The 13,546-nt window shown below is 49.9% G+C and overlaps 1 protein-coding gene across 1 annotated transcript in view; it reads left to right on the top strand.

The window, feature by feature from the left end:
- The window catches only part of LOC146232819 (uncharacterized), a gene marked incomplete at its 3' end in the record, with an annotated part of 272,531 nt that overhangs the window by 132,374 nt on the left and 126,611 nt on the right, over positions 1 to 13,546 (top strand). The gene's annotated exons all lie outside the window — the stretch shown is intronic.

Here is a 13,546-nt window from a genome sequence, read left to right as displayed (position 1 = left end):
GAGGCAAAATTGCAGCATCTGTTTACAGCGACAATAATACAAAAAAAAAAAAAAAAGCTAAAACAATTCTCTGCTCATATCACTCTGCTCATATTCCCCACTTCAAAAACAGTGCCCTTGATTCTAATTCCTTGCGTGCTTTAGTTTAACCGCTCAATAATGCTCAGACAGGGGGTCTAATCAAGTGTGACTGTTTATTTTTGGTATTACCGTGCATGGATTCAACTTTGGGGAAGAGAACCGTTTGACATTCTCTGGCAGTCGTCGTCAGTCTGCTTGGGGAACGACAGGCGGCAATCATCCCCGCAGAGCACATAATCGTGTTTACTTGGTTGAGGTCCCAAAATAAGTGTTGTCTTAATTAATAAACAAATTACAAATAATATAAGAAGAAAAAATGAAAATCATCGGCATAGGAGTTCATCAATTACCGGGATTAGCCAGGCAAGAGGCATGTAATCTACACAGAGACATTTATAGGGTGACGATTATGCCACCTTCCCCATAAGCCTTTATTGTGATGAAATTTGGAGCAATAAAGCACCTTCTCATATAGCCCTGACAAATCCCTTACTCCTTACAAATGCGGCACTCTGCAAACGTCTGCGGCAAAGACCAGAAGGAGTCAGGAAATCGAGAGGGATGGCAAATGAGTCCGAATAAAGATAGACTGAGCAAGACAGAGGGGGGTGGGGGGGGGGGGGGGGGTGCAACAGCCTTGAGTCCAAATACCAACAGATGTAATCACCACTCTCAACTGTGTGCCAAAGTTATTTTGAGTGGGGTACACTTCATGCTGGATCTAACGTCCTCGACATTAGCAACATCATGTAGTCTGTGTCCCATCCTAAATGTTCGACTGAACCTCGTAGATAAGAGTTTACAATGCTTTCCCCTTGGGAGAAGTCTTTCTATGAACCTTCAGTGTTGGAAAGTATTATCTTCAGCACGGGGAGAGGAACCGCTGCTGAGTGAGACCAGCATTGTCTCGTCTGGCACTCTCCTTCCTGCTTTACGTCTCTCCCGACACCGTACTCTTAGTAATCTGCTGATATCACCTATGGATTATAAACAGCCCAGTGTTACTGCATAAGTGGGCGTTATACCTCTTGAGTTTTCAACAGACGTTTTTCTCACTTGCAATGAGAGAAAGAGAAAAAGAGGGAGAGAGATGGACGTGATGTGGGGGGGAAAGGAAATCTCCATGTCTTTTCTTTTGATATGTATATCCCCCGCCAATTTCACCTAAATCGCATATATTTTCTAGTTCTCCTTCTCCAGCCGCAACACTCGTCCTTTCATGGAGAAACGGTTTGTGTATTCATGTCTTCCTTTTAACGTTAGCGCAAGAGTTTCATCTAATGGGCTTTGATATCGACTGGCGTTTTCATCTCCGCTGTCTGGTGGGTGGGTGGGTGGGGTGTTGGTAATTCCAGACCTCAGATACAGAGTACTGTACAAGGGAAGTATTTTATGCTCGTTCTGTCTCAGCGAAATGTACTCATCTTTCCATGTTTGCATGCCAAGATGACGGCTATGCCTCCCCCCCGCATCCAACCCCTTTCCCATCAAAGTAAAATAATCCGCAATCTGTCTCCGAAGCAAACAAGCCCTGCTGGTGTAGATGTTTGGAGGAAAGATACACTCCACCGGTGTCAGAGGCTTTCGAAGACACATTTGTGTTGGATTACTATAATCAGTGGGCCAATCGGTACCTGATCTCTACGCAGAACCCTCGTAAAGGAAACCATTTCTGCCAATCGAATGCTTCTACAAACCGTCTCCCATTTACAGTAATTGACCCTGGGAGTAGTGTCTCATGACTAAGCTATCACGCGCTGAATAGCCAGAGAGGATGTTAAATATGAAATCTGGTGTTTGGCTGAAGCTGCGCTGCTCCAGCCATCAGGTTCTACCTGCCAGGTGTCAGCCCAAAGCAGTGAGTCTCCTCACACGATAACACCGAGTCCATTGTGTTCTCAATTACCTGACATTAATATTCCCATCCTGCTGAAGTTGATGAAGTGTGTTGTCATCCTGCCATCCATCACTGCCTTCTCAGAGGCCTGGACATCACACAGTCCATGAAGGAACCTTCAGGAAACTTCTCCAAATGTCAACCGAATCTCAAGGGGGGGTGTCCAGTCTTTCTTGTTCGCGAACAAATGTTGTTTGTGGAGAGATTTATGTCCTATCACTCTCCATATGAAAAGGTTTACCTACGCCGATGGGGCAATTCGTCTCTGACAAACAAGGCTCTCAAACAAGCTGCCATTCCGTGTGTTTACTGTTTGAGAATTATCAAAAATGAGGTGCGTTTGGTAAGAACCTTCGCACACACTCACCAAGTACTCGCACACACGCTCGCTTACGCTACATTTACACACATGCGCACACACACCATTTATGTACACACACCCACGGACAGACACACACACACAGAGTAAAAATCCAAAGGTTGAGGTATCACACGGTGTAATGAGTAACCTAGCTAGCTAGTTTGTTGCCATGGATTCCTGGGCCTTGTGTTGGGGATTGCACACGGATAATTTACGCTTCCCATCCTTTCTCTCAGCGGGGATTAATTTTGAATTATTTATGCCCTTATATACGCACAGAACCGAAACATTTTAGTAGGTGTCAGACTAACTCCCAGACCGGTCTAATGGGAGACTAGCTGTGGAACTGATGCGAGTCTCCTGTTATTTAACGTCTCTCTTATTATATTCCTCCCCTGCCCCGAGGGAGCTGGGGCTAAAAGATGAAAACAATATGTTTCCTTAAAAACCAAAAAAAAACAAAAGGGTGAGATCATAGAGTTCAGCCATTAACAGGGATGATTCATGACACAGTGCAGGAGCAGGAACAAGAGGAGGAGCAGGAGGAGGAGCAGGAGGAGGAGGTGGAGGATGAGGAGGAGGAGGAGGAGCAGGAGGTGAAGCAGTAGCAGGAGCAGGAGGAGGAGGAGGTGGAGTAGCAGGAGGAGGAGGAGGAGGAGGAGGAGGAGGAGGAGGAGGAGGAGGAGGAGGAGGAGGAGCAGGAGGAGGAGGTGGAGGAGGAGGAGGTGGAGCAGGAGGTGGAGCAGTAGCAGGAGCAGGAGGAGGAGGAGGTGGAGGAGCAGGAGGAGGAGGAGGAGAAGGAGGTGGAGGAGGAGGTGGAGCAGGAGGTGGAGGAGGAGGAGGTGGAGGAGCAGGAGGTGGAGCAGTAGCAGGAGCAGGAGCAGGAGGAGGAGGAGGTGGAGGAGCAGGAGGAGGAGGAGGAGGAGGAGGAGGAGGAGGAGGAGGAGGAGGAGCAGGAGGTGGAGGAGGTGGAGGAGCAGGAGGTGGAGCAGTAGCAGGAGCAGGAGGAGGAAGAGGTGGAGGAGCAGGAAGAGGAGGAGGAGGAGCAGGAGGTGGAGGAGGTGGAGGAGCAGGAGGTGGAGCAGTAGCAGGAGCAGGAGGAGGAGGAGGTGGAGGAGGAGAAGCAGTGACTGGCTGGGCTGGGGTCGGTCGCCCGGGCCCTGTTTTGTCGTCCCAAAACACGGCCCCTCGGCCCGTACGGACGTGACCGCTCCAGCAAGCACGTCTGACGTACTGCAGGCAACACGGGCGAGGTCTGACCCTCTTTCATCAAGCAGAGGAGGAGTGGGGTGTTTTATTTGTGGAATCCATGTCAGGAGGCACCTCTTTAATCATGTTTTTGTTTTTACACAAATGAAAATGGATGGACATTTTGAACTCCTCCAATGAAAGGTGCCCCAGGTTAATAGTGGCTTATATTTTGCACAATTTGTACTGTTATTCGTTTCTAATATCATTAGGGAAATTAGGTGTGAGGTGATTCATTTGTTGATTCATTTAATAAATCATTTAAACTCATTCGGAATCTTAAGTATGCGGGCGGAAGACGGATAGCCAGCCCACTCTGCCCTTATAAACTTGGAACCAAAATAAATCAGGCAATAAACGTTCAACACGTTTTGCATAACGTTAATTACTAGTGTTTTAATTTGTCCAATGTTTCAGACAGGGCTCTGTTGCTATGTGCCACAGTCTACATGCTTTCCCGTAGACTAATGAAGGATGCAAGTCGGACCAACTTTCGTTGTGTAGAATCCTCTACTCGGTTTGTCCTGTGTATCTGGAGAAAGGACATTTTGCATGGTGAACTTTTCCTTATTAATGTATTCATAAAATGTGTATGCTAATGTCCCTAGCCAACCCAAGTGCTGTGTCTGTGATGTTTACCACACAGGCCTGTATTATTCCATGTCCATGGCTTCTCTGCACTCCTGTATGGGAATCCTATAAATGCCTCGTCTTATAATTCAAGCTCCAGTCAGTAATAAAGGTGACAGCAGTGGTATTGTCCTGGCTCTCCGGATCAGGGCGGCTTTTGTACAGAGAGTTCCCCTTTCTGCAGCTCGACAATGTCTAATAAATCCCAGGGCAAGGAGTATTGATGCTGGGTGCAGACTGGGACACAAAGGAGGGGAATTTGGGAAGAGGCTGAGGAGGGTATTGAACAGTATTTTAACTCGGCCGTTTAACCTCCGAGCCTGTCACCGCTGACCTTTCCCCAACCCCGGCGAGGGTCTGATTTCCCTCCCTCCCTCAGCGCCTTTTTGCTTTTTCTTCTGTTGTACTGGGGCAGAGGAGAGAGAGTGGGAGGGAAGTAAAGAGAGAGAGAGAGTGTGGAACGGGATGTGTAAGAAGTGTCAGGCTGAGACGTTTACATGAAAAGGAGTTAGTACTGTAGTTGAAAGGCGAGCTGTTTTGCAATCACCCCCATACATTTCTTTTCACGCCCACTCTCTCACCAACCCTCTTCCTGTCTTTCCCTCTCTCTCTCTTTCTCTCACTTGTCTCTCTCTGGTGTTTTCTCTCTTTTATTAGTCCACATCACGGCTTGCGAATGGATGTGCAGGCGGACGGGCGGGGGACTGGAGGCGTTATTGACTCCCTAACATGACCTCTACCTGACCTCTGTATGACCCCAGTGTTACCTGGGGCTGACCTTGGGGGACTGCTTCTCTCCAGTGTTTCGCAATGTCTTTGTCTGTCTGTCTCTCTCTCTCTCTCTCTCTCTCCCTCTCTCTCTCTCTCTCTCTCTCTCTCTCTCTCTCTCCCTCTCTCTCTCTCTCTCTCTCTCTCTCTCTCTCTCTCTCTCCCTCTCTGACATGGCAGAAGGGAGGCAGTGTAAATCAAGGGTTTTTCTTTCTTCCGTGGGGCCCTGATGAGTAGCGATGATCGGGCTGTTTTTAAAGCGTGCAGAATGAAAGAGGGAAGAATGGGGGGACAGGGGTGAAGGGACGAGTTTAAGCCCTTCACAGCTGCTCCCCTTTATTCATCCGGCTCAGATTTATGTCTCTCTCTCTCCCTCTCTCTCACCCTCTCTCTCCTTTATGTCTCTGTCTCGTTCTGTCTTGCTCCTTCTCCCTCCTCTCCCTCCCTCCCTCTTGTTAATACCACATTTCCAACATCTATCAATATCGATCATGCCCTGCACTTAAATCCTACCCATGACAATTGCTGTTGGAGTTGTTACTGGCACTAATGGTGAGTGTTGGTGGAGTAAGAGGAGGGCGGCACTGGGATGAGTGGTGATTTAAAACAGTTTGAAAGCTTTCTGTAATTACACATGAATAATCCATGGCAGGGCTGATAGAGAAGCTCTCTCTCACCAGGACCGCTTTGTACGTTTAAGATCCTCCAACTAGGATCATCAGACACGTTCTAAGTGTGAACGAATGTATACAAATGTTTGTTTACTACTTGAAAATATCCCACTCGTCCACAAACTTCTTTCGCGGGGATCAGGATTATGATGTTGATGTGTGATGACCTGGATACGTTCTCACTGAACTGAGCCTTCTCTGTCCTTGACAGTTTGACATACCGTTCCAACAGCAGTTTATACTCACATAGACTTCAATCCATCGGGTTCAATCACTTAATGAGGATAATGACTTTGTTGTCTCTGAGGCCTTGAGAGAGGCAGCCCACTGTTGTGTCACCTGCAGTCACAATGACTGCATTGGGGCTCTCGTCCTTTTGCTTTTAAAGACCCAAGCGGAAAGCTCGCTCGCCCCGAGGAGAGCAGGGGAGACTATCTCTCCCGGCGTAGCGAGGCATTATCAGGAAAACAAACGAGGCCAGGTGATACGCCAAACGCTCACGCTGATCAGATGGCGAAATAATAGAATTTCATTTTCAACCGAGTACAAGTTGAATTAGTCGTTCCACTGCACCCCTGAACGCTGTAAATAATTATGCATGGCTGACTAATTTGGAGAAAAGTGCATGCTAAGTATACAAATCCCTTTTTTTTCCCCTGCCCGGGGCTTTCTACCAAAGCACACTCGACCTAGAGACAAAGGCAACATCAAGCTCATAAAATTAACATAGCAAATGACCTGAAAAAAAGGAACAATAAATATTCCTGATCTTATCACCTCTAAGTACGGGGAGACGAGGAGAAAGCGTCCAATGAAAATACCCTCGTTAATCTTCAGCACCCTCGGATAAACTTTTTACAGGAAACCATCTTTCCACCGACACGGGGGGGGGGGTCATGACAAGGGCGCCGCCTTCATAAGCTGATAGATTTTTTTTTTTTTTGGGGGGGGTGGGGGGGAGACATCTTCCTTTTATAAAGACTGAGCCATACACTGACCTTGGACTTGACTCAATTTAGACATTTCTTGTTGGTCTCCTTGCGGTGTCAAGAGGGCTTTCGACGCGCCAGGCATCTTGATGGTGGCCTGTTTTGATTCTGTATTCAAACAGATGTACAAAGCAAGGCGGGCGCGTGTGGCGCGCACCCAATTTTGACACTTTGTCCAGGGTCCCCGTTCTCACAACACTTGCCTTTAAATCCTGTTTATGCGCTGGGGAAAGTTGTCCCCCCGAATGGGTTGACAGTGCTGAGGAGTGCGACGGTAGAGGCAGAGAAGATCAATCAGTCTTACCCCAACGTGCCGCCTGTGTCACGTGCCTTTGAGGCTCCCCGTTAAATCACTGTCAGTCCCGCATGCACGTTGATAGACAACGATAATCCAGGATTATTTGATGCAGGTGTGTGTTTGCTGATAGTTTCAGGTGCTCACCCCAGTATCTGGGAACGCTAAATGGGTGCAGCCCACACATATTGCGTGGCCACCAAATCGAGGCCATGCAAGCACTGTTCTACACAGAGAAGAGGGCGGTCCAGGTACAGTCCCTGTCCTGGGCCTGCTTTGAGGTCGGCGCCGACCTTTCCCTGCGTTCCTCCTCTCGTTCACCTAGCCATTAGCCTCACTCTGAGAGAGATCTCCCCCCATCCTGATGGGCTTGGACCCAGACAGGCTAAAACCGTCCCCCCTGTTCCCCCTAGTCCCCCCGTCTCCCCAAGAGAGCACAGGGAACAGTCCTGGCTCCCAGCAGCATCCTGCAGCAAGGACAAAAATCAACACAGAGGGAAAAGTTACAGGCCGACTTCAGAGAACAGGGGCAGCGGCTCGCTTGTCCCACTTTCTCCCGGGGAACGCGACGCACACGCCTCCGGACCAAGTTCCAATTGACTTCATCTCATTTATTTATTTATTTGCTTGGGCTTTTTTGTTCCCCGACTCCTCTCCTTTTTCTTGATTGGGGCGAGATGACAACTCACTTTGCCCTCGGACCCCGGCGAGCGCTCCGCCGCTCTGCAGATGAAAGGGGAGGGGCTGTGTTGTCGGCGCCGCGTCGACGGGTCACCCCGCGCGCACGCCGAATGTATGTCACTTGTCGATGCAGGGCACAAGGACTCGGTGTCGGGGGCCGTCGCTCCGAAGGCCGAGGTATAAATCACAATTACCAGCGCTGGAGACTGGCTGGCCTGGCCTCTGCAAATAAGCCTCTCTCCTTTCTCTACCCTTGTTGAATGACACCTTGCGAATAGTGATTTGTGCGGCGTCTCCCCTGTCCTGGTCGCACCGCTACGGCACTGCACAGACGGGAGGGGGGGGGGGGGATTACAGTCTGTGTCTCTCCCCGGGCAGGACGTCAGTGCTGAAAGAGGCGAAGTTTGGAAGGCAAGGTTGGGTTGGCGTGTGTTCTCTACTTGAGCTAATGACCTGGGTAATTATGAGCCCTTGTGAGCCAGCTCCCCTCCCCTCTTTCTCCACAGACACCACCCTCCCCACCCTCCAGCCTGCCCGCCCGCCCTGCCATGCGACAGAGACAGAGACAGGTATTTGTCAAAACCATTAGTGAGCGATTAGGTAGACGTTCCGTCGCCCGTGTTCATCACCTCTTGTCGCAGTGGATTAGAGAATTAAAGCGTGCCTGTCTGGGGGTGTCGGGGGGTATCGGGGTGTGTGTGTGTGTGTGTGGGGGGGGGGGGAGGTCTCTATTGGCATACTGAAACAGAGAGAGGGATAGGTGATAGCTACAGTACCACTGGGAGATGGTTCAGAACGCATGTACACACACACTTACACGCCCACCCACCCACCCACACACACACCCACACACACACACCCCCACACACACACACACACACCCCCACACACACACACACACACCCGTCAGTGCACTCCTCTGTGGTGTTGGCTTTAAATGAGCCAGTGTCTCGGAAGCTAAGAGGAGAACGGTGTCTGTCCACAAACAGGGTCACATGGAGTCAAGGTGAGGTCGCTCATCAGGACTGTCGCACCAAGTATCTGCACTGTCTAGTCCGGGCACCTGGTCTGCACACACACAGGAAGACCACGACCACTGGGGTCAAGCTCAAATGTGACTGCAAACCCACTGCCACATTCAGTCTCAGTTGTGGTGACGACAGATGGCGTATATCTATGCTTGTGCTTGTTTATTTTTTTTTTCTAACACAGGCAGCCATATTGTTTTAAGCTTTGCCAAATATTTAGGGTATTCCCACCTCCAAGAGCAGCACTTGTAGGTGTTTGTATTGATGGGGTATCAAAATAAATTAAATGTGAGTGAATCGAGAGCCAACTGGAGGATGCGAATTGACTACTTTTCTATCTGTGTCACAGCATACAGGGGACTGTTCACGAACAACGGTCATCGAGCATGTCTTTAAAATGAGCTTTGAGCTTGATCGACCCAACTAGAGTTCTACTGTAGGACATTGTGGAACTTGGTCAACGACTGGAGTTCTTGTAGGTAGATGAGAGACTGGCCGGGTGTGTGTTGGAGAGCGTGGTGGTGGACCTGATGACTGCAGTGAGACCCTGCCCTCTTTGTCTTGGACAGTAAGACTCCAGACATCTCCTGAGCAGCTCACCATGAACGTTAAAGCACTTTCTCCAAGCTTTTTCTTTCTTTTTTTCCCCCTTTCTTTTTTCCAAAGCTTTTTATTTTTATTTTTTATCTTTCTTTCTTCTTTCAAACAACTGATTATATGCATCAGAAGAGCAGCTGACAGTCGGCGCTCCCTTTCTGCTCTCACTCCGCCCCCTCTACCCCAACCCCCCCCACCACCCTTCCCTTTTCTGTACCTTGCTTGTAAAAAAAAAAAAACAACACACACCTCCATCTCTGCTCTCTGCACTGGGAAATATAAAGATTGTCAGCTGGCATTATTGTCCCCTGAAGCTCTGACTAATAGGCTGTAAGATGTTGATGTGAGTAGCAGAAGAGGTTGTCAGGAGAGTGAGTGCAGCACTTGAAACATCAAACCAAATTGAAGACTTACCTGGATTTGCATTCCCCGCCGACGACGATTTGGGTTAGCGAGTCGAGGGAGGCAGGGCAAGGGAACATCCACTCACCCCCCCCCCCCCCCCCCCGTGTGTGAGAGCGCACAAACACACACACACACACACACCCATATATACACGTACACACATGCACACACGCAATCTGTTGTGACAGCAACCAAGTCTGAATCTGGCAAAGTAGCCAGATTTATAGTAAATTATGAGCTTGACGTCTTTGATCTGTTTAGACCTTTCCGCGTTATCCTAAGAGGCAAATGTTTTAATACAATATTACACCGACGAGTAATAACGAACAGGGAAATGTATAAACATGCACATCATCAGTCTCTGCTTAAATCTTAGATATTTCAATGCTCATTAACAATAAATATGTTAGTGTATGCCAAGGCTAGCGTGTACAATTACATGTGTGAGATTTCATATATTGCCTTATCTTGGAGTAGTAGGATTAAAGTGAGCATGATAAGGTTAGCCATCACTGACTTGCATGTAGCGAAGGTCAGATCAGGAAGATGTTTTGAATGAACTGATTCTTTATCTGGAGCTGAAGCAGTGTTGCACCCAGCAAACCAAGCTCTGTGTTGGGCCCGATTGAGAAGCCCTCCAGGCTGTTCAGGATCATTCTCTTCTGGTCTCCCGCTGAGTCACTGTCGCCTGCCACAGTAGTTCTGTTTCCTGGCAACACGCTGACCTCATTTATGATCATCTCTCCATATCTCAACTATCCGACTTCCTGTATCACTTCCTGTACTGACACTTGGCCCAGATCAGTGGGGTCCAGTCACCCGGGTGACCAGTACAAACAGCCTGTAGCTGTGATAGAACCCCCCCCCCCCCCCCCCGCCCCACCGCCCCTCTCCATCATGTGACCAGTTCCTGGTGTAGGCTCTCCCTTGCTAGCAGTAATAAATGGTGTCCGGCCCTTTAAAGACAAGTCCATTACTTCAACGGTCATGTGCAATCAGTCTCTGTCGGGGAAATAGATATGCACGCGTGTCACCAAATCGGTGGCCAAAGCTCTATCAATATGGCCCCATCTGGAGATTGATGTCTGGGCCGTGTTCAGAGGTGGTGGTGGTGGAGGGTGGATCGGGGACAGCTCCCTCCCTGGGCCCAACGCTGCGGACAAGGAGCAGGTGGACAGACGCAATCGAGTCGGTGACATTTCTGTAGTCACGTGTCTGTAACCAAGCCCTTCTGTTTTCATGGTGCCGTCATGCATCTTGTTGTAAGTCTCATCCCTGCACTTTTTAATGGACCATGGGGACTCATTATATCAGCTGGAAACAGCTCCCCGCCCCCCCCGAAAACCCTGGTTCCCACTTCTCTATTTCAGTTACACTTCAAGACCTAGCTCTCAGGGTTAAGACACGCACACACTGCGTTTTTCTTTCACCAGTGCCTCCAGTTATTTACTGACAGGGGGAACCACATGACTTGACTTCTTGTATATTATCCTCTGTTTTCTGTTTATTTTCTTTTTCTCTCTCAACCCACTCCCCCACCCCCCCCCTCCCCCTTTCTTTATTCCCATTTCGTTTTTTGCCCCCGCGAGCGTGGAGTGTAACCAGAGTCAATGAGAACCAGGGGTGTGTGGGTCCCAGCCTGGGCCGCGGGATCAGTCCCTCTGTGACTGTCACATGTGGGGCTGGTTAGAAGTCCAGCACTGCACACACACACACACACACACACATCCACAAACACACCTATTCCTTTCTTTGACACACTTTAACATCCACACACACACCTATTCCTTTCTTTGACACACTTTAACATCCACACACACACACACTGAGAAGAAGGCCAAAGAGGGCCTCTGAATGTCGGTATCACATTGTAACCTCATATCACCGGCTCCAGGCGGCCATTATTAAAGCACGGTGGTCGTGATGAGAAATCATGCTCTGGAAGAACTCCACACTGTTCTGTATGAGGTCATCATGCTCGGCATTCCCACAGTGGACCTGTGGCGTGTGTGTGTGTGTGTGTGTTTGTGTATTCATGTATGTGTCTGTTTGCTTTGTGGGTGTGTCCTTGTATATCTGTGTCTGTTTATCTGCGAGCGTGTTTGTGTGTGCGTGCACTTGTGCGTCAGTGTGTGTAGCTGCCTGCTCCTCTACCGGGGGTGAGGCTCTGTCAAAGCAACGTGCTTGTGGATATCCCAGCACCCACCAAGATCCCTGTTTTCATTGCAGACACACCTGATACACGTCTCCCCTCTTGTGACTGTCCAAATATTTGAGTGGGAGAGACATTTAAGAGAGACCTTGAGAGGAACACAATAACCCTGCACTTATGTCTCAGTCAGAGGGAATGAACAGGAGGGTGGGGGGGGGGGGGCGGAAAGCTTCCTGTTCCAGCTCTGAACATCTGGACAGCAGGAAACTGGAGTAAAACACCTAAAGCCGGCCTGATTAAAATCACACTTTCCTCCCCTCAATACCCGTGACAAAGTGACACTTAAAAGCATCCAGCGCTAGGATAACACACGCGTTGGAATAATACGACTTTAATCTCTTTTTATTAGATAAGGGGTAAGCACGGAGATAACCACGGGCTCGGGTTCGATGGTAGCTGTGATGTTTGTTTAGCCTGCGAGTTACACGCCGCCTCATATGAGGCCCTCTCGCTGCGCTCCGCAGCACAAGTATTTGTGTGCGTTTTCAATTCCCCGTAATTGTGTTGGCCTTTTTTCGTTTGAACCCCTGACCCCTGGATATGGTTGGAAAGAGTGAGCGTGTGAGGTTGGGACTTTGAGGGCTCTCTGGACATTGTTTACGCTAGCCAGCGGGATGTCTATTTTTTACCCCCCTTTTTTTTTCGTGGGAGATAAAAAAAGTTAGCATCGGCGCTAAAGTGCCCTGATTTTCCCATCCACTCTGGTATGCTCTTCATATCCTCCTCCTTGTCATGCTAACAGATGTTTGGATTAGGGATTTGTAAACCCCCGTCTGCATTTCAATTTGGCCCATCTTGTTCCCCCTTCTTCTCCCAGGGGAGATGTTACAGGTTGTCGTCGACCCGCACCCGCAGGTACAGCAGAGCCACGCGCGGTTCCACGGGGCTACGCGCGGTTCCACGGGGCGCGTTCCACAGCAAATGCGCGGGAGAGAAACTGCGACGTTCGAAAGAAAGCGCCTCCTCAGGACCGCGGTCTTCTTCACCGGTGGACGTCCTCCCCTTCGACACCCTCCTACCTCGTGTCCGTCACAGCTCACGTGTGCGCGCGAGCCCATCCGTGTCTGCGTCAGCTCAGCGCTCGTGAAGCAAGCCCGCCATCACGCCACTCGACAGACACCGGGGAGGGAGGATGGGGGGGGCGGGGAGAGGAGGGGGGGGGGGGGGCGGGGAGAGGAGGGGGGGGGGGCGGGGAGAGGAGGGGGGGGGGGCGGGGGGGGGGTCAGCATCAAACGTGATGAATGCCTTTCTACGGAAAAGCTGTACGGAATGTCCTTGACTTTAATCAAAACTATTTGTTTTTGGGCGGCCGGCGCTGTTGTCTCATGCGCTCATGTCCACTGATAGCCTGACATTAATGACACCATAAATCAGAGGGAGTGGTGCTGGGGTTTTGGTCATGTTTCAGGGAGGCTCGCCGCCGTGGAGGAGAGGAGAGGGAGAGGACAGGACGGAGCGAGGGAGGGAGGCCAGGGTGAAGGGTGCGCTGGAATGCCGACTCTACGTGGGGGTGAACCCTTCCCATGAGACACAGGCCCGGTCTGAATCCTAGAGGAAACTCAGACACTGGCAGACACACAACCTGGAGGATCACCAGACTGAGAACATCATCCGACTGCCGAAGTAGCTTGAAACGGCGTCTCCTCTCCCAACAGCTCTGTGCGTTGCAGTAGTTGGTCCAGT

This window comes from Hypomesus nipponensis, chromosome 24 (assembly GCF_054491055.1).
Source record: "Hypomesus nipponensis isolate SF chromosome 24, ASM5449105v1, whole genome shotgun sequence".
Lineage (NCBI taxonomy): Eukaryota > Metazoa > Chordata > Actinopteri > Osmeriformes > Osmeridae > Hypomesus > Hypomesus nipponensis.
Note: the sequence above shows the minus strand (reverse complement) of the source record. Positions and strands in the feature narration are given on the sequence as shown.